Here is a 26,501-nt window from a genome sequence, read left to right as displayed (position 1 = left end):
TAAATAAATAACACCTTAAAAAAAAGGTTGAAAATCTGAATAGTGCTGCAAAAAATGTAAGAATGTTGTCAACACTTGGTCAACACCACCCCTAGAATCCCTTAAATGGGTTTAATCACACTTTCAAAGCTCAAATGATTTAATACTAGAGGTCACCTTAATTCTGTACTTTTGGCAAGTGGAGAAGGACATAATGTTAATCTACGTGCTATGTAATCTCTCCTAGAACAAAGAATAAAAATAAAAACTACTAAATCCTTTTTTAAGTAAGAAGGCATAACTGAACCTCTTAAGACGACACCTGTGTCAATTTTCAAAAATTGGATGACCAAAAAAGGTGTTTTCCTTATTTTTCAATAAAATTGAAATTCAATTTTATGCAATAAAAACGAAAAATCCTGTAACACTTAAAAATTTCAGTAAAAATGAAAAAAGTCATTTCCAACAATTCAGTGCAATAACGGATGAGAGGAGCAGGACCCGATGAGAATCTTGATAAAGGGCCTTACTGGTTTAAGGCCAGAAAACATTTTACTCATCGTGGTCCCATCCAACAAGATGTGCTATGTGATGCCATCTCGGTCACTCATCTCTAAACGACATGGACTCGTTCTGATTTCCTCTCTAGCTGTTAATCTGGAGAAGGAAGAGGATGTTCTGTTGTGTTTTATTTCCAAGTGGATACGATTTTTGGCTCTTCCTTGGCAACTTCGTTTTTATTGTGTTACAATCAGAGAATGTGACCTGTGGGGATTTTCCACATTCTGGAACTTAGTGAGATGTTTTTCTCTCTGGCATAAAACACGGATCAATTTTTGTGGATGTTCCGAGAGGGTTTGTTGGCATGTGGCTCACAGACAACCGACAGACCGTCTGTTAATAAAGCCACGAGTGGTTAGATCCTTCTTGGTCTGGCTGATCTGCAGGTATCTGAGAGAGGAGGGTCAACACAGTCCGCTGCGATTAGGGATTCCCAACTGTCTCACTGCGTTTCTACAAACATGAACTCTCTCTCAAAGCTGTGTTGGCCAAATTAGAGCATGTGACTATCTTCTTGACAAAGTTCCTAAATCGATGCTGTTTACCTTGCATTCTACTCCGATGGGCCATGCCACCCCCCTACTTGCGTCCCCCTTGTGAACATCTTCCTGGCGCTTTCCCCTCCCTTTCGGCCTTTGTGCCCCTTCCTGTAAGTGGTCTCTTGTAATCAGCCTCTATGCGTCGTTGTGGTGAAGCCTATAATTCAACTTGAAAATGCCTGTAAATGGCAGAATTTAACCCATTCACGTTTTCTAGGATCGATGTTTTAACTTTACTTCTACCATCTTGTTATACACTGTGCTTTAAAAAATCTCTTTTCCTCATGTTTACTGGATTGTAAACGCCCTGCTCACTCTCCATGGGACATAGATAGGACTTATCCTCCAGACTAAATTCCTGTGGGTCTCAAGCTTACCTCGGAAAGGCAGGAGGGGGGACAACGGGACGGAGGAGGGCCGGGGATAAAAAGGACATTTTGGAGATAGGAAGGATGAAGATAACTGACTCAAATGTTTTTTTGTTTTTGTTTTTAAAGATTTTTAATTTTAATTTATTTGACAGACAGAGATCACAAGCAGGCAGAGAGGCAGGCAGAGGGGGGCGGGGGGGAAGCAGGCTCCCTGCCGAGCAGAGAGCCCGATGCGGAGCTAGTGACCTGAGCCGAAGGCAGAGGCTTTAACCCACGGAGCCACCCAGGCGCCCCAACTGACTCAAACGTTAACAAAGACATATTACTGTAGTTCTGCACTGCAGGCAAGCGGACACAGAAACCAAACACGGAAGAACACAACACCAAGCAACAGAACAGGTTTATTTGAGAATCCAAATACAACCCGCACCAGCACTGGGGCCCGCACTCCAGCGTTACAGCGAGAACTGCCTTCTTTGCAAGCAAGAGGCAAACTCTGTGACAGCCTCAGTGTTTCCACTCACAAGAGCCGACTCCTCCCGCCCCCCGCCAGCCCCTCTGAAAGCCCCCGCTGTTCTCGGGTACACGAGCTTTCAGCTCTGGGACACTGCTTAGAACTTGTCTCTTACGTACATTGCGCCGCAGCACAGCTGATCCCTTACATCCGGCGTAACGACACGCGCAGATGTGTCTTTGTTTCACTCCAGAGGTCCTCGCTCTTTCTTTACGACACAGCACAGTGGGCTCTATTTTTTCTGCCATTTATCACATTGAACATTTCCTATTTGTTCCAGCGGACCGCCTCTGTTCCGAACTCCAAGGCGTCCCCTTCCCCAAGGTTCCTGCACAGTGAATAACCACGTGGCTAAATCAGATAGTTTTCCGCACTTAGTGATCTTTCCTGACTAGAGTCACACATTCGAGGAAAGCGCTTCTTCCTAGAAAAGTGCATATACCCACAGAGACGCAAAATTCTGCATACAATTAGAAGAGGTTCAAGACCTCCCTGAAACACATCTACAGATACCAGGTTTAAAATCTCTCCAATCTCACCATAACTCATGATGCAGAGAAACTGGGGCCGGGGCCAGCCCACGGGAGGCAGCGGAGGCTCTGAGCGACCCAATTTTCAGGAGCATTCAGTAAATGTTAACTGGCAAGGTACAAACAAGACGGAGTCTATAAAATGCATAAATTCACCTGAAAACCAATAAAAGCAATCTTTATATGCTATTATTTTACTCTAACACTGTATTTCGTTTGCATGTGCCTAAATCTGAGCCACGAAAGCACTTTGCTTCCACTGAGATCTACGCCGAGCTCTTGCCACCCCGTGTGTAGTAAACACAAGGCCTTGGGGTCTTTGGATTTGCTCATGTGACTAAAAGGGAATGATTTTTTTAAAAAAATCTTCTAATTTACTCATGATCTGCAAGGTGTTCTACCTATGTACACGAGGAGTAGCAAGAGACCCAGAGGCCTCCCCGCCCCTGAAGGGCCTGCGGCAGCCTGAGGCCCCCCCCAGAGGCTTCTCTGCACTCCTTGGAGCTCACCGTCTCGTGGCTGCTCTCTTCTGGCTCTGGCATTTATTTTTATGGTAGTACAGATGTTCTGTCCCATTCCAGCTGGGACACAACACTCAGTCCTTCCTGTTTCCATAAGCAATCCACTTGGACCAAGCCTCTCCAGACTTTATAGAGGGATTCGGAGGTCAGAAGCGTTCATCTATGAAACCCCTGGGTCCCTCTCTTCCAACGACCTCTTCAGTTCTACTCTCTTTTCCTGTCCCAGACCACCCTGGGAGAGTCCGGTTCTGTTGGCTCTTCTCACATGAAGCCACTCAGCTCTAAGTTCTCCCCCAAATTTAGATGCCCAAACCCATCGCAGCGTGGTTCAGCAGAACAAAAGAACTCCAAACCATGGGACCCACCTTCCTTACTAGGGCACTAGGACGGTTTCCTTCCTGTTGTATTACGACACACTAGGCAGTTCATACACGTCTGCTTAGTCCTTCCAACTATTTCACGAGTTAGGTATTTTCAAAACCATTTTATAGGTGAGAAACCTGAGGTTTGGGAAAGTTATAAAACTGCATAAGGTCACCGAGTAAGAGCTCTGCCAACCTCATTCTCCCTCTATCTCTATCTTAACCCGGCAACGCTATTTATGTTTGACTCCTGCCCGGTGGTGGTGTCAACCTCTTCCCCACCCCTCCCCTCAGGTCTGATTCCACCACTGAGGAATTTTTCCACCTGCTTCTGATTATTTGTCTTCCATTCACCTGTTTTGGTTTTTTTTTTTTCCCAAGCCTGAGAATAATAGCAAGTTATACAGAAAAGTTAACAATTTAACTTTTTTTTAGGATAACAGAACCAAGAGTTGGGAAGTCCCTCAGAAGGCATCATGTCCAGGCTCACACAACACTAAAGAATCTGACAACTTTCTCAAGGTGGCCGGCAACAGGCTTGGGTGCCCGTGGTCCCCACAGCAGACCTCCTGGATGTGTGGGGCACTCTGATCTGACAGAGTTCTTGATGGTGCAATCTGCCACTTACTCAGGGCAAGTCAGGAACTGTCAAGTCAGCCTTGACTTCTGTCTCACCCTAAATCTAAGCAGGCACCCATGGTGACTCAATGGGGGACACACGAGCCCGCATCTGACCACTTTTCCCAAGCCCTCTCGTGTCAAAAAGGCCAGTTTGGGCTGCTGCCACCTTCGTGGTGGGAGTGGGATGCAGACTTGCCCCTCAAAGCCAGCAGATGGCAGAACCAGCGTCAAAGCCTGTGGCATGGAACAGGGGCCGCCGCAGCTTCCCCGCGGGGTAGGTTACACCTGACCAGGAGCGGGCAGTCATCAGGGACTAGAGCAGGACTCTGCAAAATGAAATGAAAGCTTGTGGGCACAAGGCAGGTGATAGCAATGACCAAGATGGGTCACACAGGGAACGTGAATTTGTTATCAACATTCCAAAATCACTCAATTTTATAAACAAATCCAGCTTGCTGGTTTTCTATTAAAAGAGCAGAGTATGTGGGAACTTTTGGCCTATATTCTAGCACAGAAATAAACAGCTACAGCCGAGTAGGGGCCGTCCCCTCAGTAACTCACACCTCAAGTTTGCCACAGACCTTGCAACTCCTCTTTGAGTTATTCCTGATGCAACGTAGTCATTTCTTACTTGCTTGGGTTGTGATCCTTGGGCTAGGGTGTCCTCACAACTTGGTTTGCTGGGACAGTCCTGGCTTAGGCCTGTGGGCCCCATTAACAGCACCCCTTTACTCTTAAGTGCCCGGTTTGAAAAGTAAATTATACGGTCACCCACATAGTCATAATACACAAGTCACCCCCCCCCCACATACACAATGACCCCTGAATTCACACAACTACAGTCAAGCACAGAACCCTGTTATAAAGTGATTTTATTAAATTGATTTGGACATACTGTAGGTCAAATAATATTTTCCAAAGATAACAATTATGGACCTTAAAGCTCGACATAAAATTAGTAGCTTCAAAAGTGTTAGTCATATTCCCCAGCAACAGCATGATAAAATAATTCAACTATGTAGAAATATAGAACTCTAGGACTAGCTGGAAACTCGGAAATCATTTAGCCTAATATCCTCATTTTGTGAGAAAACTAGACTCAACGATTAGGCGATCTGCCCAAGCTCACACACCTAATAGTAATAAAGCTAGAAATCAAACCGATTTTTCCTAAAACTAAAATCCTACCGATGATATTTCAGCTGTCTCTCTACCAACTAAAAGTCTAGGCGGCTCTCTAACACCGCAGGCTACCGTGACATGGACGAGGGTAAGACACTACAGTAAATCGTAGTCGAGGGTGTCAGGCCTGGAAGGGGCTTTACCCAGGAACTAGGCTGGCCCTCTCCTGGGCAAGGAGGACACGCAGGAGAAGGGACTTCCCAAAGGCTGTGAACAGAGCTGTCTCGATGAAAACCCAGAGAGGGATGCAATGATCCCCAAACCCCATCTCTAGTTTCATGGCCCACCCACTAAATTATGTGCTCCTTTTAAATCTCCTTTATGCCTTAAGGTTTTAGTTACACAAAAACCCCTTCCAGTCAAACAGAAGAAATTAATTCAAATATGAAGAGAAAATCAAGCTTTGTTTCAGTATTTCGATGACTATTTCAGGTAATTCATTCCAACCTCTTAAGACAGTTGACAGACACCACAAACCTATTCACCCATTTCAGAGCTTCAAAGATGCTTAACTTCTCCCAAGACTTCCTGAGCATAAGGACTACATGTGGGAATCAATGGAAACAGGAATGAGAAGAGAAAGTTAAAAATTAGTTGCTTTTTGTTCTCGTCATTGGGGACTTTTGGTCTTCTAAACATTCCTTGAGTTCTTCCACATGAGTTTTTAATATCAATCTAGCCACAAAAAGAAAGGAAAAAAGAAAAAGAACAAAAGAAAGAAAAGAAAAGAAGACAAGAAAAAAGGGCCTATAAAAGTTGGGATACTGAGCAACTCAGTATCTCTCCCCTCCCCGCTGCTCACTCCGCCCCAGTGCCTGGCCGCCTTCCGCTCTGCAAATGTGGCAGCGGGGCCAGCCAGCTGGTGCTCCCAGCCTTGCGTGCTCCACTCCAGTGCCCCCCTCAGAAAGGCCTTCCCTGACCGCTGTCTAATGATGCCCCACCCCCACCCCACCCCCACTCTAAATCATCACCCTAATTTATTTTCTTCATAGCACTTAATCACTATCTCAAACTACATTATGTATTTTCTTACTTGCGTATCATCTGTCTCCTCCACCAGAAGTAAACTCCATGAGAGTAGGGCCCTTGTCTGTCTTACTCAGTGGTATTCCCAGCACCTAGCACAGTGCCTGGCACATAGGAGGTGTTCAATAAATACTTGTTGAATGAATGAAGAAAGGAAAGGAGAGAGTGACATAGACATCCATGCCTAAAAACGAAGGAATACGTGATCCTCAATGAAGGTATTGAGGACTCCTACACATTATTGCCCAAAATTACAGAAACAGAGACTAAATATTATTAGTGACTCCTCCCACCAGCCACTTCTCCTACGGTCTCCCCTAGTTAGTAAGGAGCTCCACATGCTACAAAAGGAGCCCGAGAGGGCAATTCTGGATGGAGAAAGTTCCAACTTTGCTTGCTTGCTTCTTCTTCCCTATTTACATTCAGCTATTTCCAAAAAATTCAAGTTAAAAATATGTGATGTAGCCACTAGAAAATTAAGTCTAACATAGAGACACAGTGATTAGCAGAAACCACGACATGTTTTTTAAAAAGTTCATGAAAAGTTCAAGGGCATGTATGTCTGCCAGTGATTTCTCTGATAGGCCAAGTGAATGGAAATTATGAGTCACCTAAAATCTAAAGTGAAATTTAATGCCATCTAGGAAGGGATGGATATTTACGGGTACTGCGAGGACATACAGGTAAAGCAGGCTCAGAAGTAATGGGATCTATGGAACGACATGTAGGGCCTGAACCGAAGGATAACCTCAGAAATACCAGAACACTGTCTTTGTGAGAGCTGTTCTCAAACGCATTAACCAGTATGCCTGAATCAAGGGAAGGAAGGGCATGAGCTCCTGAAAGGGGGATGTCTGGGGTAACTGTTAGGTAAAGTGTAGACAGAAGGTGACTCAGGAGGCTAGGCAATGATCATGGTTTCCTGTGTCATATTTCCCACTACTGAGGCATCAAGCCCAAATCCCAGGAAACACACACCCATGACTGGGACCTCATGGCCCATCTTGGGCAGACACTCAGAGGGATTCCAGATTCAAAGTCAAGTTGTGGAACACACTTGGCATGAATCAAAAAAAAAAACCAAAAACAAAAACAAAACCAAAAAACAAAACAAAACAAAACAAAAAAAATCTCACATATGCCTCTTCAAAAAGAATGTCCTGCTGGGGCTTGCTGTAAAAATTTCTTGGATCAATGTAGGTATTTACAGGGTTTCCTTCCTAGTGGCACTTATGGGTTTTAAGATTTTTAACTCTTAGCAAAATGCTCTATATAACTGATATTTTGAGATGGTTTCTCTCCTTTGTGTGCACTCGCTGGTGGATGCAGAGGCTGGTGCTCTGACTGAAGGCCTTCCCACACTCATCACATTTAAAAGGTTTCTCCCCAGTGTGCACTCTCTGGTGGATGCAGAGGCTCGAACTCTGGCTGAAGGCCTTCCCACACCCACAACATCTATAGGGTTTCTCCCCAGTGTGCACTCTCTGATGGATGCAGAGGCTCGAGCTCTGGCTGAAGGCCTTCCCACACTCATAGCATTTATAGGGTTTCTCTCCTGTGTGAACTCTCTGATGCATGCAGAGGCTAGAAGTGTGCCTGAAGGCCTTCCCACACTCTTCACATTTAAAGGGTTTCTCTCCGGTGTGGACTCTCTGATGCATGCAGAGGTTTGAACTATTACTAAAGCCCCTTCCACACTCACTACAAACATAGGGTTTCTCACCTGTATGAACTCTCATGTGAATTTGAAGATGTGAGCTCCAATTGAAGGCTTTTCCACACTCATAGCACTTATAGGGCTTCTCCACTGTGTGGATTTTCTTATGTCTGTTAAGTTTTGTTGTAGTACTAAAATCCTTACCACAATCATCACATTTATAGACCTTCTCTCCTGTGTGGTCTCTCCAATGAATATGAAGTTCTGATATATGAAAGAAACCCTTGTCACACTTGTCACATTTATGGGGCTTCTCAGCAGTGTGAATTTTCTGATGCATAAAAAGATCTGCTCTCTCAGAGAAAAATTCCCTACACATGGGGCACTTGTAGATCATTTTTCCTATTTGGTATCGTGATTTAGAGGAAAAAATTTCTGTACGACTACTATAGTTACAGGATTGCTATTTCATAGAGTCTCTTATTTGGCCATTCTGGCAGTTTATCTCAGGCTTGCTCTATTAGGTAGGTCTAAGGTTGGCCTAAGCTTCTCCCTGCCTGTCTTTCTATGGAAGATTTCTTCCTGCATAGTGCTCCTCACTCAGTAATATTATTGATCATAAAGTGACATTTACTTCCACATGAATTCTGTAACTCATTAACACAGAATTTTCCTTTAGATCCTGAGTTGTCAACATTCCAAGGGGCTCCCAAGGTGCAAACCTCTGCGTTTTTAAGTCCCTGGAATCTTCCTCTCGTAGAATAATCTCGTACTTCCCACTTCTAGAAAAAGGAATGCACAGTGTCCCCTGTGGTGGAGGGTCTCGATCCCCTGCAGCCTCCCCTTGAAGAGTCAGTAGGACATTCTGCCTCCTACACATCAGACAGGAGCCTTCCCAGGAAGCAAGCTCCTCGGGTTCCAGGTGTGCCAATCCTTCCTTCTGGGGATCCCCTACATGAGTCTCACTCCAGTCTCCTGTAACAGAAACATAATATATTGAAAATGCCTCTTTTCCAAAAATTGCTATTGGCTCCATAATTAATTTCATGTAACTGTGACAGCAGCAATACAGACCTTTTTTGATCTTGGGGAAGAAGCTCTCTTATCTTCCAGAGAGATGTATCTCTTGGATTTGCAGGTCTGAAGAAGAGAATTTGTAGATATCATGCTCCTGTTCATAGTCCAAGTATATAATCCACTTACAACCACTTATTGTAATCGTTTAAACAACATCAAGGGAATATTATTGAAAAAAGAAAAGCAATCCTAAGACCCGAATATGAGGAGCAAGAAGGAAAACTACCTCCACTTTGAACTGTAGAAGGGACAGTGTGTGCTTCAGAACTAAAACATCCCATTTGAGTAGCCTTCTGATCTACAGAAAGAGTAAATCTATGACATGTTGGTACTGAATGTCACTCTCTGCTTAATTGTCCTCAACGGTTTCCTGATATACTTAAAATAAAATCCAAACCCTTCAGTGAAAACCCAAGGCCCTGCATGACCTTGCCTCCACGCTCCCCCACAGCTTGCTGCGCCTTCTGTTTCAGTTCTCAACACCCCAAGCTAGTGCCTGAAATACTTTCTCCCCTACCTGGCATGTGGTTTGCTGTGTCAGCTGCCCCTCCCTTACCTGAGGAGGGTCCCTGACTGAGACTATTTTAATCTCTTGTTTGATTCCTTCAAAGTACACAGAACTTGTAATTATCTTATTGTTCCTTGGTTTTTGATACATCTCCTGTAGTAGATGTAAAGGCCATGAGGAAGGAACTCTGTGTGCTGCTCGCTCTTACATTCCAGCGAAGGCAAAGTGTTCAATTAATATTTGTAGAGTACATCTATGGAGACTTTGATGACAACCTCTCTCCTCCAACAGACATACCCCACTTCATTTGGGTACAGAGGCACACTTCCCATTGCCTTATTACCAAGTCTTCTGACAACAACGGGGGACAAAATACACAACAAATAGAACGATCAGGAAATAAAATAAATCCCAAAATATTCTATTTGAACTCTTTTGAGGCTTAGGACTATGTTTTAGAAATCTTTTCATCTCCCATATTCTATAATCAGTAACTGATACTGCAATTAATTAGTTAATTAAATGAAATCAATGGATCTTCTTAAAATAACACTCTCAGTAGTTATGTTCCAAACAAAGACAGGGTAATGGGCAAATGAGATTTCTTCAACATTAAAGTGGCAAAATAAAAAAAGTGCTTTTAAATGGAAGTGTTAGGATTATGAAATTGAACTGGATACCCAAATTTCAGCAAAAATATAGTCAGTATCTGGAAAAATTACATACGCATTTATTCTCTGTTCTGTAAACTACACTACTAGAGATCCATCCCAAGATACACTGGAAGTGACTGATGTCCTAGGTTATTCACTGGGGCAGTACTTGTCATGGCAAAACTGCAGACAACCTAAGGCCCATCCACAGGGGACTGGTCCAATCAGCTCTAGTACTCCTCCCTCACAATAAAATGCTGCTTAGCTGCTCAAAAAAAAAAAAAAAAAAAAAGGAACAAGGAAGAACACTATGCACTGAAATGGAGACCCCAGTCACTGTTTGGCAAACAAAGCAAGACAAAGAACAGCATATATACTATGGTAACTTTTGTGCAAAGCAGGGATGGGAATGCAATTGTACGTATTTTTCACATAACATGCACAAATTAACACAGAGGATAACACAAAACCAAATGGATAACACAAAACCAAATGGAAGCAATTATGAATGGGAGATGAAGGAGCAAACATGAAGTAAAACTTTTCCGAATGTACCTTGTTAGGTAGTTGTGGCTTTGGAAGTGTGTGTGCATGTGTGTGCATGTATTTATTTCAAAAATAAAATTAAATCAAAAAAAGGAAAATGACACCCAAAATTTTAAAACAAATTAAGAGAATGAACCTTAATTTTCAAGTTGGTAACATCCAAAAAGGGCTTCTGTGTACCACATACTGAGTGTACATACTTAGTGGGACATATTCTGTTGACCAAAAAGAGCTGCAACAAGGGGCACCTGGGTGGCTCAATCAGTTAAGCATCTATCTACCTTTGGCTCAGGTCCTGGGATCAAGCCCCACATCAGGCTCCCTGCTCAGCAAGGAGTCTGCTTCTCCCTCTGCCACGTACCCTGCTTGTGCTCTCTTGCTCTCAAATAAATAAAATCTTTTTTTTTAAAAAGCTGCAAAGAAATCATTCTTTCAATAGTTTAATTGTTAGTTATAACAACACTGATGTGTTTAGAAAGATTAAGCAAACAAGTAATTTTGTTAATGTTGTTAGGAACCAAGGTTCAATGTAAGATAAACCAAATACAAACATAAAATCAAGGTTAAGGAAAAAATAATCCAACATAAAATTTGATTTGTCAGTTTGAATTTATGTCTTTTTTAGCTCTATCCACCAAAAAGACCTAGAAGCAATAACAACCAATGGCAAAATACCCTTCCCTTAAATACCCTTCTCTACCAAAAGACACAGGGATCCTTGAAGGAGCAGCTGATTTCAAGGTCAGAGCACCATTTTACAAAATGAGCCTGGGACATCTCATTATTCCAGAAAGCAAGAGAGTCGTTCCAAAGGAACACCAATGCCAATTTATGAAGAGACTCCCACTGGCCAAAAATAGGACAACTGAGCATCAAAAGGAATAATGAACACAGTCTGCTGAAACAAATTAAATATACAAAACCTCTGGAGTTTGCAATGATTTCAGGGGTGAGGAAAGGGGGCAGAGGGGAGCAGAGAGACAAAGAAAGGGGCAGACAGAGGCAGAGACAGAGATTCAAGGCACTGAATAAAACTGGAAGTAACTAGGCCACCAACCTAGACAGCAGGGTGGAGAGGGGCAGAGGGAGGGAGAGAATCTCAAGCAGACACCCCGCTGAGTGAGGAGCCCAGTGCAGAGTTCAGTCTCACAGCCCTGAGATCGTGACCTGATCCGAAATCAAGAGTCAGATGCTTAACTGACTGGGCCACCCAGGGGCCCTTCTCTGAACTATCTTTTGAGGTAATGCGACAACCCAGCTAATAAATGTGTAACCCCAACAAAATACCTGACCGTGACCAGGAACTTCACATTGCGAGGACCAGGCTGCTGTCATCTAAACCCACTTACCAATCTTAGCAAAACTCTAAAGAGGAGCAACTAGACCTGTGGCCCCTCAGTACGATGTAATAGGAAACACACAGCCTCACTCTGAAATATTCTTGCCAAAAGACTGAACCAGAGCCTAATCAAGACTCTAGACATCATTTTTATTTAAAGGAACAAGGAGGGATAGAAAAAATGTCAGGAAGCAAGCAGGAAACTATCAAAGCCTGAGGCAGTCCACAGGACAGCTGCCTGTTGTTCCAACAAGTAAATGGCCTGGAAAAGGGGAGTCGTGGGGGAGAGCTCCCTAACAATCAAATGTAACAGGAGGACCTTCTTTGGAATCTGATTCCAATAAATCAGCTGCAGAAAGGGGACAAGTGAGAAACAGGGTTAGGGATGGGGCATCACATTGTGCAAGAAATACAGCCAACTGTTTTAGGTGTGTGAACACGCTAGTTGGGTAAACAAATGTCGGTGTTCTCAGAGATGTATGATGAAGTTTGCAGGAATGAAGTGCATGACGTGGGCCCAAGACAGGTCTGCAAATGCTTTAGGGGAGGAAAAAAAGACAGTAAAAAAGGACAGTAAAGCAAATATGGCAAAAACACTGTCACTACTGGAGCCAGGTAATAGACACGTGATGATGGATAAACGATAAATAAGATGTTGTACCTCTGTAACTGAGGTTTTTAGGATCAAAAAAAAAAATCGGTTAATGCTGAGAAGACATTCCTTTCCTGCTCCCCTTGCAAACACAAACCAATCCCAGAACCAAGTATACTGTACAGACATGAAACTGAACTAAAGAAATATGATTTCCCAAATGGCTGACTTCTCCAACCAACCCTGAGCACCTAAGAATGTGCACAGCATCGCAGATGTCCCTGGGGAGAAAGGAGTCTACGGCTTCAGGACAGGGACAAGCAGAGGACAAAGGTGCAGTGCCACAGTCCACCCTCCCTCCCTCACCAGCCCACTCAGACAGTGCATGGCTCTCCTCACTCACTTGGAAATGAAGCTGTGAGGGTCAGGGCAGCCCGGCCTTGGGAGAGACTGACTCTGCTCAGAGGGCAAAAACTCCACCCCAAAGCTCAGAGACATGAATTCCTATATGAACTCCCACCAGAGTTTCCCTCAAGGAGGGAAACTTCCTTCCAAGTAAAAATGCTCAAACACACCTGTAAGTCTTACCCCATGGTGGGGTTGGGGTAAGCTACGTTCTGCAGAAAAAAGAAAAAAAAAGATAAAGCAAGAGAAACTCCAGCCAATTTTCCACGTGATCACCCAAAGAACAAGAGGACAAACAACAGTAAAAAGAACCGCTGCCCTAAACGTTCCTAAACATCACCTGCCCCACTGCACGCACACGCATAAAGGAGACTGGCAGGCAAGGGAGCAGGTATGAGCTACAAAATCCTACAGATCCCAGATGCACATTCCCAAGGTTCTCCCACTCAAGACATGTCTCATATCCAACATCCCATAAGAGCTTTGAAGGGGACAGCCTGTAGGACTGTGGGACCACCTGTCTGACCTCAGGAGGAAGGAGCCTTGCCCTGAGGTCTCCTAACACTACCCAGGGCAACACTCAGTCTCTCCACATGAGAGTCAGGAGTGGGCCAGCAGTCTGGAGGTTCAGTCTACAGCGGGGAGGAACTTCCTCCAATAGGAAGTTAGAGTCTGCTGAGAACTGAGAGAGAAATTGCATCAATTCAGCCCATGAAATCCCCACCTTCCATGAAAAAGGGCCTTCCTTCTGTCCACTGGAATCTCTGCCTCATCTGAACATTGTGACATGAAGGAATACCCAAACCAGCACTGCCCTCTCACTACAGCTGAAAGTGGGATCGGCAAATAAACACCTGACACTGAGACACCCTAAATACAGAGAAACTGTCCTGAGGGCGCAGACGCTCTGGGCGCTGGCACCGGCAAGGGCCATCTGGAGGTGGAGGTGCAGGATTCACAGCTGAGAGGACAGAGCTGTCGCCCTCTGAGGGCCACTCAGGGCAAGTGCTCCCCATCCTAGCCTGGGAGGCAGTGCTCACACTGAACCGCAGCCTGAGGCTGTGGGTCACACACACGGCCCCTGCACTGGCCCTAATTCTCCTTGTAGGCATACATGCTGTGGGGGAAGGAGCCCCCTCTGGTCACAGCTGCAGGGGGCAAACGGCAAGAGGAAGGACAGAGTGAGGACACTGATTCTCTTCCCAAACTTCAGCCCGAGTCTGATGCAGAGTACAGGTAACAGTCCGTCGGCCCTGAAGAAGCCCATGCTGTGCTGGGAGGAATGGATGTGGATTTTGAAAGAGAGATTTAAACATACTTTTACGTACACCTTTTACATATATGACTCTCTTTTACATCGCTGACCAAAAAATACTATTTTGCCTGGGAAAAAAATAGTCCAATAGTTTTTCATGAATTTTTGTTAAAATGATCCTATGGTTACAAACCGGGGACTCAGAGTAGAAGGACCCAGTCTCCACAGGGCAGGTGTTAGAGATGACGACACTGAGTGCACCACATGGACAGACAGCATCCCACAGGGATGCCAAGATGACGGAAGGCATCAGAGGAATGCCAGCCATTCAACCACAGAGTGGGGAGGTCAGGAAACTTGGACCGACACTCCAGAAGGCTGGACCATACTCTGTGCCGGCTAGACATAAAATCAAGACTAATCACCCTGACTCAGCTGGAGAGAAAAATCCACATATACTCCTATCAGAATAAGCAGCCAAAAGCTCGACATCAGACTCTGCAAACACCTGTGAAGCCAGATGCCACCCAACGCAGCACGGTGCTATTCTGAATGAGGCGGACTGGGACACAGCAACTACAAAGGCACACACACCTGGAACCGGCACCGGTGACAAAGAAGAGAAACTGCTGCAGAGCCACTAAAACCCCCCAGCCAGGCCTGTGAGGACATAAGCTTGCAGAAGGGCATGCCAGTAGACCCCAGATCAGAGCCAGGGAGACTGAGGACCACGTCTTGTTAGCACTGACAACAGAGAGGAGGTGGGGACTGATGAGGGAGGAGGTCTGGTGTGGGGACAGGACAGGGCTGCCTTCGAAAGGCTGGGGACTAAAAGATGCAGGGCAGCCGCTGTGTGAGGGAAGTTCAACCAGAGGAATGGAAGAGACTGAAAAGTGTATTTCTACTTAGTCTTAGAACATGAGGCAAGTGTATCACCTAACACAATTTTGCATCTGTTTCCTTTTTAAATAACCAGGACAATGTAGATGCACAAGCCTATTACCAAAATAAAATAAAATGTTTTCTACGCTACCAGCCAGTCAAAAGGGGGAAGGAGCATGCTCTGGAAGGCCAAGGACAGATATCCGCATTATGGGTTTTCTTCTTTTCTAAAATGCTGGCCGCAAAGCACTCATGTTTATCACAAAGATGCTGACACCCAATATGGACCTGCAGTTGCCCATAAAGACTCACTCAGGTAATAAGACTGGCTTCTCACCTCAACAAAGAGGTAAAGGAGACAAGAAGCAAGCACAGCAGATGATGGGTTTAAACCTGGGTGAAGGGTACACAAGGGTACATTTTGTTATTTCCTCTACTTTTGAGTTTAAGAAATTTCTCTAACAAAAATAAAACCAGTAAGCCTTTGCTACGAAATCCCTGTAATGAAGATGGGAAGTCATGAGAGAGAGACACACCAGCATTCTCGATCGCAGAGCGACCTCAATTCTCTCGGCAGGGACACCGCTAGCCCGCGCTGGCCACACACAGCGCTGCATGCAGACAAGGACGACGCTGGCAGGCCAACGCAGGGAAGGCTGACCTGTCTCCAGGGAAACCCAATCATTTGACCACAACAGCCTGTCCTTCCAGCTTTCTGACTCTGCTAATCTGACAGCACTTTCCTTTGTTCCCAGAAGACCTCCAGTCTGCTTTTAATGGTTTTCTGTCCCACTAATCGGACCCTGCCCTTCCCTTCCACTTCCTTTCCTGGCGCAGACTCCGCAGCCCCACCCCTCTCACAGCTCCATGCGAACGCCAGACCTCAGCTCTGTCATCACCACTAGCGGCACCACCATCTCCTAAATCCGTTCCAGCCACCCACTCTTTGACCACCTGGTGCTTCGTCCCCTGCCAGCCACCCGACTCCAGTAATCCTTCACCTGCAGACTCCCAAGCACTAACCTTTCCATTTCAGTGAGAGCTCCTCTCCTGCATTCACTGTGAACTCTCTTGTCGCCTTCTCCCTGTCACACCATTTTAATAACACCCCGACCTTTTTCAATCAGTTCTCCACCTGCCCACACAGGCACCGAAGAAGCTGAAGGATGCCCGGCTTTACCGGATCCAGGATGACAAAGCTCCAACCTCCTGGGCACCAGGCCTCCACACACTCCTCTGAACGTCTTCATTTCACACTTCCCAGTATTTCCAGTTGCTGCTTTGCAGTCGTAAGAGCAATGTCCCTGGTACCCTCCTTTCTCCTCAAATCTCCCGTGTCTCCTCCACCTCCCTCTCTTGGGGCTGATAACCCCCCACAGTAACTGAGAAAACAGAAGCACCCTGACGGCAGTGTCCTCACCCTCCCACAGGCAATCCGGCAGCTGGCTGCCTCCACAGCTCTGCTCTCTGCCACCCGCCACCTCCTCCCTGCAGGCAAGCGCCCTGATCCTCACAGGCCAGCCCTTCCCCTCGTGCGCAGTCAGCTCTTCCTGAGGCCTCTCCAAATTAAATCCTGCAATCATTCTCTTTGCCAGCAACAATCTTGTCCTACCTACTGGCTCATTCCCACACAGACATGTTCTAGACCCCCCATTCTGAAACAAACTTCTTTGGATCCTACAGCCCCACCCCACCTACCAGCCAAAATACCCGCTCTCCTTCACAGCAAAACTTCTTAGGAGCTTCACGCGTCACATTCTCTTGGTCAGGTTTCTGTCTCTGCCCTCCCCTGAAACCACTCTTCTCCAGTCCGTTGTGACCTCCGTATCGCCAAAGCCAGTGGACACTGACGATATGCCACTCTCCACGGCTTGCACCATGGGCCCTCGCCAGCTGTCCTGCTCCCTCACTAGCCACTCCTTGTTCCCGTTACTGGACACTCCTCCTCCTCCTCGGCTTGACTTCTAAAATACTGGAGTACTACAGGGCACCACTCTGAGATCCCCTTCTTTCCAAGTCTATAACCTCTCTTCAAGTAACCTCACCCAGTCACATGGGCTAAAACGCCATCCTGAGGTCGGCTCCCAAGTTCCACCTCCAGCCCAGGACTGCATCACAAACAGCACCCCAAACCCAAGCCTTCAGCCTGCTCCTTCCTCACTCCATCCAGAAGCGTCCACGCTGGAAGCCACCTCACTTCCTCTTCCCTGCATCTGCCTTCCTCCATGACTTCTGTCCACTGCCTGGCCTTGTCTCCGCGGCCACAACAGTCACAGCGGCCAAGCACAGACCAAGTCCATAGCCGCTCAGTCGGCCGTGTCTTAGCTTCACTCCTGTGCCTCCACAAGTTGTCAGCCCAATCGTTTAAAAAGAATGAAACCAGGCCACACCCCTGCTTCAACCCTCCACTGCCCTTTCAAGTACGTGCTCCTCTGTCCGGGGCACACAGGGGACACCCAATCTCACCCCTACACCCTCTTGCACACCGCACACCACCTCACTGGTCCCATTTCCAGTCTTCAAACTCACCAAGCCTGTTCCCCCTCAGCGCCTCAAACACTCCCCTGCCCACGCGTCTCCCTGATGCTCCGGAGCTGGCGTCTTCTCAGCAGTCGGGGCGTCTCAGGGGGCGGCGCTCCATCAACCCCGGCAGACTGACTCACCTCCTGCCCTGCGGGCTCTCCAGCACGGCGTTCTGCTGGGTTTTCTCCCCCGGCCCTCTCCAACAGCCGCCTGAGTTAGTGTGTGTATCTAAGGATGCATTTCCTCGTTTGTTGTCTTCCTCTCCCTGCCTCTTGAGTGCCAGCACCCAACCAGCAGGAACTCAGAGAACGGCGAATTTACTGAACATCTGAGGCTCTTTCATCTCTTTGTGTTCCACGGGGCACCAAGCAACAAAATGTTTATCGAGTGTGTGTGCCCTGGGCAGCGAGCACGAACACTTAGTCCCCTCCTGTGTGGAAGTTACCGTGTCTAGCAGGGAGGCAGACATCATCAAAGACATCCACAAGAAATGTAAAACCCGAGCTATGCTAAGTGCTACGAAGCAGCCCTGGTCAGGAGGGTCAGGGGAGACCGCCCCAAAGCAGCAAGAGCTGGGAGCTCAGCTCGACACGAGAAGCTGACCACAACAGACTGTGGGAGGGATTAAGGCCTGTATGAGAAGGGACAAAGCGCCCAGAAGGGACACAGGGCGTGGTGAGAATGGGGAAGATGACACAGAAGTCATAGGTCTTGATCTTTGTTCTAACTGCAATGCAAAGGCACTGAAGTGGTTAGTTTTTGTACATTTTTAAAAGGGAATATCACACTTGTGTTTTATTTTTAATTTTTAAAAAATATTTTATTTATTTGAGAAAGAGAGAGCATGAGAGGGGTGAAGAGCAGAGGGAAAAGCGGATGCCCCGCTGAGCAGGGAGCCTGACACACGGCTCGACTCCAGGACTCCGGGACCATGACCTGGGCCGAAGGCAGATGCTTAACTGACTGAGCCACCCAGGCATCCCCACACTTGTGTTTTTTTTTATTTATTTATTTATTTTTAAGATTTTATTTATTTATTTGATAGACAGAGATCACAAGTAGGCAGAGAGACAAGGCAAAGAGAGAAGAGGAAGCAGGCTCCCCGTGGAGCAGAGAACCCGATGTGGGGCTCGATCCCAGGACCCTGGGATCATGACCTGGGCCGAAGGCAGAGGCTTTAACCCACTGAGCACCCCCACACTTGTGTTTTTAAATAGAAAACTGTAGCTAAAGTAGAGTTAATAGGTGAGTGGGAAGCAGAAGTGCTTGGGGGTGAGTATGCTAGAGATTACCTTAGTAGCCTAGGACAGGAAGGGTGGTAACCTGCACCACAGAGATAAAAAGAAGTGGATGATTTTAAGGCACATTTAGGAGAGAAAAATCAGTCAGATTAGTGGACTGAACCCAACAGGTAAGGGAAAATGAAATGCTAAGGTTGACTTCTAGGCTTTCTGCCTGAATAACATGGTAGAGGTGGGTCATTCATCAAGACAGGAAACACTAGGAAAGACCTCGGTTTAGAGACGAAGCTCAGGACTCCAGTTCCAGACATCTGTAATATCCAAGAGCAGATGTCGAGGACAGTGGCTGGATGGAAGGAACTGGCACTGAGATAAGATGTCAGCACTTGGTAAGATGCAAATCTGTGAGTCATTAACATGTAGAGGGTTAACTGAAGCCGAGGTTGGAACCTCGGGAGGAAATGCCAGGTGAGGAGTAAAGAGGCCCCTCCAACATTAAGAGGACATGCCTCACGATTCCACTCGCAGAGTTCAAAATAGGCAAAGTTAGTCTACGCTCTTAGGAACAGAGAGGGCAGGAGCTATAACTGGAAAGGAGCACAAGGGGTTCGGGGGTCCAGGCCACGTGGCTCCATTAGCAGGGTGCTGGTTTACCCAAGCTATGTTGACTTCAGAGCTGTGAACCTTCATCACGCTGTACCCTGCAGTTCGTGACTGTAGTTACGCTGCCGGGAAAACTTCAGGGAAGAAACAGAAATAGGAAGAATTCCCCTGAAAGGGAAAGGCAAAGTATGGGAGAAAAGAAATGTTGGAAAGGGCCCGTGGAGAATTAAGAGTGCGCCCGTGAGGGGGAAGGCCAGCCCTCCACTGTGGCAGACGGAGGTGGCATGTGGCGGGAGAGCACAGGAAGGTACCCAGTGAGCAGGAGGCAAGGCCGTCTGCAGAGGAGAGGGTGAGTGGGTGCTTGGCAGCTTGGGAGCACAGAGAGGGTCCCAAATGGTTGTGTGAAGGGTGGGAGAGTGGCGTGACCGGAGAAACGCGGGAGGTGGTCACGGTTTGTCACCCAGGTGCTGTGTGAGGAACACAGACGGATGAGTGTCTGCAGGACTGGATTTTTGCCAAATGGGAATGATCAAAAGACAAAGTGGCTGTCTGCCTGAAAGAAATCATGGCCTAGTCCAATAGAAATTTCAGCCTTTGTTTGCTGACAGGGAAAATCATAAACCTTCCCCGGTTTTCAGGTCAACAACTTCAACTGAGCCTTGAGGGCTGCTGGAATGCCCATAACCTTTCCCACTTTCAGCCTGCTCTGACTCCACCTCTCCCCTCAGTCCCAGCAGCCGGGCCCCATGCCCCAGCTCGCCACTCCTCAGGGAGAAGACAGAGCGCATCAGGACACTCCCTCCTCTCCCACCACCAAAACTCAAATGCACACACACTGTCCAGTTCCAGTGCTTCCGTCTCCTTTTCCAGGGGAAGAAGTGCCCGTGATCCTGCTCACCCTGTGCCCCTACACCATTCCTCTCTGGATATCAAATGAGTTTTTCTTTTTTCATCTTGAATGTATTCTCTGAAATTCAGACTGCTGGCTCAGGAAATCTAGTCATTTGAAAATAATTGCACAATTACTTCGTCAAGCGAAAATGACCTCTTTTCTTGTTTCTGAGAAAATACAACTACTCTGACTATAAGAAACTTAGAAAGTATTACTGGTCCTTCTAAAATTTTAGGTCTGCAAGACTTCCTATAAAGCATGAAGGACAAATAATCCCACTCTGTAGTAACAGACCCTTTCCTTTGTGGGTTACATTTATTTCAGCAGAGAGCAAATGAACTTCCCCTCCAGAACTAGATGTCAGAACGTACAGTTTACAGTTTTTTCCTCAAAGGGCCAAGAGCACACTTTCTAGGAAGGATAAACACAAAAGAAGAACAGGAAAGAAAGTATGTCTATGCCTCCACACTCACCCAAAAATCACCACCACCAACTGCAGTGGGCTGGAGTGGCCATGGGATGAATCTTCCTGACACGTATGTAGCCGGCAAGTACGTGGGGGGTCTGGAGAAGGCTCTCCAGCCCCAACGGTCAGCACTAGCTCAGATGGTGACATACTAGACTAGGAACTATGAAACGTAAGGATCCAAATCAACTTCTAGGCACCTTAATTACCGGGAAATATTTGAGAACAACCCTTTGTTCCCAGTTCACCTACCACACGTTGGCTCAGGCCATGTTTAGTGTCTGCTGCGGCAGTGAGTCTCTACCCGGAAGCAGGCTTACAAGAAAAGTGTTTCTGTCCCAGATGCTGAACTCTTTGGTGTGGGGTCAGAGCACGCATGTATAGAGGCACAGGTTCTATAGACATTTATTGAGTTCCCAGTATTTGTCGGGCACTGGGCTAAGCTCTAAAGAATCCTATGATGAACAAAACTGTCACGGCTTCTGCATTCATGTGGTTTACAGTCTAGGAGGGGAAGGTGACAGGTCCAGCATTGCATGACCCGTGCTGTCACAGAGGCTCGCACTTGTGGACACAGCTGTCTGAACAAGGGGCATCCTAACTAGTCTCAGCATGACAAGACCTCTAATAGACTCTCCTTCTAAACTGAAATCCAGAGGACACATTGAGTTAGTCACAAAATGGAGGAGGGCAAAAGATCCAGCCGAGGGAACGGCAGGTGTCTGGAGACAGTCAGGATGACAAACACTAGCAAGTGAAAGCTCCGCATGTAGAAGGCAGAAGGCAGGGCAAAAGCAGGAGTCCCACAACAACAGGGTCCTTCAAGCAACCGGAACACTTTAAGTGCTAAGAACTTGTTTTAGGACTTATTCTTGAGAAAACATAACTGTTACAGTTGCAAGACACATGTGCAGTAGCGGTCTTCCCATAAAGCCAGAACTCCGTCTTAAGAAAAACAGGGAGGCAGGGGCACCTGGGTGGCTTAGTCAGTTAAGCATCTGCCTTTGGCTCAGGTCATGATCCTGGGATCGAGCCCCACATCAGGCTCTCTGATCAGTGGGGAGCCTGCTTCTCCCTCTTCCTCTACCTGCTGCTCCTCCTGGTTGTGCGATCTCTCTCTCACTTTCTGTCAAATAAATAAATAAAAATCTTTAAAAGAAAGAAAGAAAGAAAAACAGGAAGGCATGAGACCGCCAAGGTTTCGAAGAGGGAAGGAAGGATGGGATTCAGGCACAGATGAGGGGTGAAGCACGGTAAAGGGCCCAGCGGAGGTTGGAACACCAAGTTCCACGAGGACACTGGCTTCTGAGTGGACTGGTGTGCAGCTGCATTTCTACTAGGAGGTGAGTCTGGCCTTAGTACTCCTCCTGGAAATGCTAGTTCAGTTTCTGGAACAGGGAACACTCTCTTCCAATGTGGTTTCCAAAAACCGTGTAAAGATTTAACTTGGAAGTCGTCGCTGCACTCAACACGTCTTTTCCCTTAGAAATCCACGCTGGCTCTGAGTCTCCCTTCCACTGTAGCCCAATCAAAAATCAACAGCCAAATCCCCATCTCCTAATGGCAACACCAAGTGCTGACATTCATTCCAGCATGAACTTGTCAATGTCAGGATGGGTTAACCAGAACTCTGCAGAAGGAAGTGTACTAGGCTGAATACGGTCTCCCAAAAATTAATGTTCACCTCAAAACTCAGGGTGTGACCTTATTTGGAAATAGGGTCTTTGCAGATGTAATTACTTAAGATGAGGTCATACTGGATTGGGGTGGGCCCTGAGTCCAATGACTGGCACCATTAAAATAGGAGAAATTCAGACAGAACACACACACAGGGGTTAGAAAGCAGTGCGGAGACAGAGGCAGAGATTAGAGAGATGTGTCTACAAGCCAAGCCAAGGATTGCTGAGAATCACCAGAAGCTAGAAGAGGCAGAGGACTTTTCCCTAGAGCCTTCAGGGAGTACAGCCCTGCTGATACCCTGCTAACACTTTGATGTCAGACTTCTGGCTTCCAGAACAGAATACATCTCTGCTGGTTTAAGCCGCCCAGTTTGTGTGGCACATTGTCACCGCCACAGGAAGCTACAGCAGAGAAAACCTCTAGCTTGCGGACATTAAGGACATTAACACAAGGACGAGGAATCCTTTCAGTAACATCTTTCCCTCCACTGATCTCTGTCAGGCCCTACATACACACAATGGGTCTTTGTTTATTCTTTTGGGATGTTGAATGGGGCAGGCTTCTTTCGCACAGATCCAAACCCTTTTCACTAGGTAAAAACCTGGAGTCATTTCACCTTTGCTCACTTTAGAAGAATATGAGCTATATATTTCATTTACATTCTTTTACTCAAGAGATTACATTTCACAGAAAAATCTTAATTTTTCCTTTCCACTAGTTCCCTCTTTGTTTCAACTTCAATCTATAAATGGCACATTTGATTTTCACCTCTCACCAAAAGTTTCACACGTATGTGTGTGTAGACAACACACACACACCCCAGTGGGCAACAAGGTAAAGGAGAGTGAGCACAGGTTTCATAGCAGACCAGCCTGAGACGAAACATAGCCTGTATCTACTGTGAACTCCAGGGCCTTGAGAAGAGCTTTAAGCCATTCTTAGCACTACCAAAGAATACTTTCTTAGAATAAAATTTTATAGTCTCAAATCAAAGGGAAGTGGGTAGGAATGAAAAAGAATGTTCCATCTGGAAAGAGGATAAAATTTAGTCAGGGAAGACTTTATAGTTGAAGAACAGCTTCTGCTGTGGCCAACGAGTCACAGGAGCCTCTCCGCAGTGCCTGGCCAGTGAGGGAACATGGCGCATCCCTGTACAACCAAGACAAAGCCTGACCGTGTGCCACGGAATGGAATCGTCTGGGGTGCCCCACAGTATGTGCATGCAAGACTCCCATTCACTTGGCCACGCCACTTCCATTCCCACAGCAATGATGATCTCAACATCTCCCTAGCTCACCATAAACCCTGTCCAAGAATCACCCAGGAGAGAAGCCAAATACTAGGTGCCCTCTAGAGGGTCCAGAGTACAAAAGAGTTCCCGTCTCACCCACAAGGCCTCATCACCAGAAAATACTTTAAAAGGAAAAAAGACTCCACTCTTCCTCTATATACGTCAAAACATGAAAACCTACCATCAACTCAGCAATTTGTTTTGAGAGCATTCTACCTCCAAGACCTCGATTCCCCAAGCACCCCAGCTCTCCACACCCACAGAGGTTCTCCCCAACCTCCACCCTCCCTTAAAATGCTCAGCTCACTTAAAGCTACCTTTTACCCCAAGAAGCAGAAATTCCTGCCAACTTTTGTTGTATTACAAAATACACACTTTGTAGCTTTCCCAAATTGAGCAAGTTATCTAAGCCTAAGACTCAATTTCCTCAAATACAAAGAGGAAATAATACTTCTACCTCTATCTCTTAGGGTCATCACAAAAATGAAATAAGACAATGCACAAGTCAAGGCTCAGTAAATACTATCTTTTTTCTTTCCTCAATCTGCCTGCCTGCTAAACACAGGGAGTGTGCACTGCTAACTCCGGGCGGCTTCAGGAACTCACACTGAACACAGTCACATAATCACCTCCCAGTCGCCACTCCCTTTCCAAACTGTACTGTCGCTTCCTGCTAGAGTTACCTCGCCCTCCTAAGTAGCACTGAGGCGTCATTAAATCTGGGTGCTCCATCCTCCCACTGTGAAAGCCCAGTCTCCAGGACTCCCCAACACTATTCAGCAGTTAAGGTACAAGGACCAGACCTGAGCTTGACCCAGACTTTCTCTCCTAGTGCCCTGAGGAATAAAGAACGGAGCTTCCACGTGGCCCAGGGATGGTGCCCAGGACAGATGTTCAAGCAATTCCTACTACCATGACCCTCTGGGCTACGGGGCTCTTCCGTCTGGCCTTCAATACTATAATCCCTTCTTACCTTAAATTAGCCAGAGCCCTTCTCCGCTGATAACAATTAACCCTAACTGACAAAGAGCTCGAAATAGCTACCACCAATCCGCACCCACCTCAGTTCTCCCTCTCCAAAGCTTCAAGTGACTGGGATCAACATTGGCATCATAAAGTAACCACCTGTGGAAAGGGAAAATTGGCTCTGGAAACTTGATTTCAAAAAAGGGACCCACAGACCAACATTATCAGCCTGGGAGCTGGTCAGAAATGCAGAACCTCAGGTCCCAACCCAGACTTATTACTCAAAAACTGCACTTTAGCAGGATCCCCAGGGGATTCTAACCTGAGACTCGAGCACACAGTGAAGCTTATGAAGTAGTGACCTAGAGGGTCAATGTAGTTCTTTGCAAGTGCTTGGACAATATCTCATACTTAATGTGAAAACGTTCTTTGTAAACTGTAAGAAAATAAAAACACCCTACTTGACTTCTAACTCTCCCCAACAGAGGACAGGGCTTGACAGTATTAACGTGGTGGTTAAATACACAGTGGGCCCACAGATCACTGCCCAAATCCTATTCCTATCACGATAATTGTGGTCCCAGACCCTTTCCCAAACTACCTGAGCACCAGCTTCCTGTCTGTGAAACAGGTCTGTATACCTCCCTACTTAGATCACTGGATACGCAAACAGTCCATTGTCTTCGCCGCCTTCACCATAACAGATTCATCTCCCTAGTTATGCTCCCTGTTCAAACAGTTTCTAACTACATGAGCTCAGCACCCTCTGACCTAGGGTCATGCTTCTCACAATCTGTAGTAATCATCTCTGTTGATTAATGTCCGTCTAGACATGAGCCCCATGAAGGCAGAACTGGGTCCATTTTGCTCACCACCAAGTCACGAGCATACAGCATTATGCTCATCTCACAGGACACAGCCAAGTGTTGTTGAAGAATAAATAATCCAGGTGGGTGTCCTAGTCAGTGGCTTCAGGTTTTATTTAAACCCTTTCCTGAGTTGGGGAAAATGCTATGAAGATAAATATTGGCTACAGAATGACAAATTCTTTTCCCTAAAGATTCCTCTTTTACCCAATTTCCTAGCTCAGAATAAGCTGGTGGTGTGCTGCGGTAGCCACCTCCTTCCTTCTTCCTTCTTCTCTATCCCTGCCCTCTCCTTCCTCCCATCCAGAAATTTTTAAAGCATGCTCTAAATTGTTTACGTCACCCTTCACATCTTACTCACACCAGGTCTGAGGCTCTTCATACAACATGCTAAGAGCCTAACACCTGGCCCAGCTCATCTGAATACTGTACTCCAGCAGGGCATGAGGACAAACACCTTCGGGGATCAGGCAGGTAATAAAAATGTGGGCAGCTGTCCGCTTTTAGACATCAGGGCCCACTGGCCCACCCTGGCTTCTGTCCCTTAAAGGCATTCAAATCCTTACAAATAAGAAGACATCAGCAGGCTGAAATCAGGCCAACAGCCATGAGTTGAGTCCCCCGCAAAAACAAAAAGCAAAAAAACTAACTTGTGAGCATGGAATATAGAACAATTTGCCCAACCTCTTAGAAAAAGTCATCTCAGTTCTTTCCAGTTATTGTCCTAGACCAACAGTTCTTAAAATACTGTCTGAAGGCTCATAAGGGTTCCAAAACCCGTACAAAACAAGACAAAATGATTTTCAGAATAATACTAAGACACGGTGTTTTTTCACTGGGTTGAGATTGGCGC

General features: G+C 46.3%; 1 long non-coding RNA gene across 2 annotated transcripts in view; it reads right to left on the bottom strand.

Annotated features, from left to right (window-relative positions):
• Positions 1–4,852: 4,852 nt before the first annotated feature.
• The window catches only part of LOC308353857, a 44,320-nt gene continuing 22,671 nt past the window's right edge, over positions 4,853–26,501 (bottom strand). For both annotated transcript variants that reach the window (XR_013967818.1, XR_013967819.1), the window contains exons 3-4: positions 8,938–9,003; positions 4,853–8,838 (exon numbers count right to left, since the gene is read on the bottom strand). This is a non-coding gene — a long non-coding RNA (uncharacterized lncRNA). The remainder of the gene's footprint in view (positions 8,839–8,937; positions 9,004–26,501) is intronic.

Source organism: Martes martes, assembly GCF_963455335.1.
Source record: "Martes martes genome assembly, chromosome: 13".
Taxonomy (NCBI): domain Eukaryota; kingdom Metazoa; phylum Chordata; class Mammalia; order Carnivora; family Mustelidae; genus Martes; species Martes martes.
Note: the sequence above shows the minus strand (reverse complement) of the source record. Positions and strands in the feature narration are given on the sequence as shown.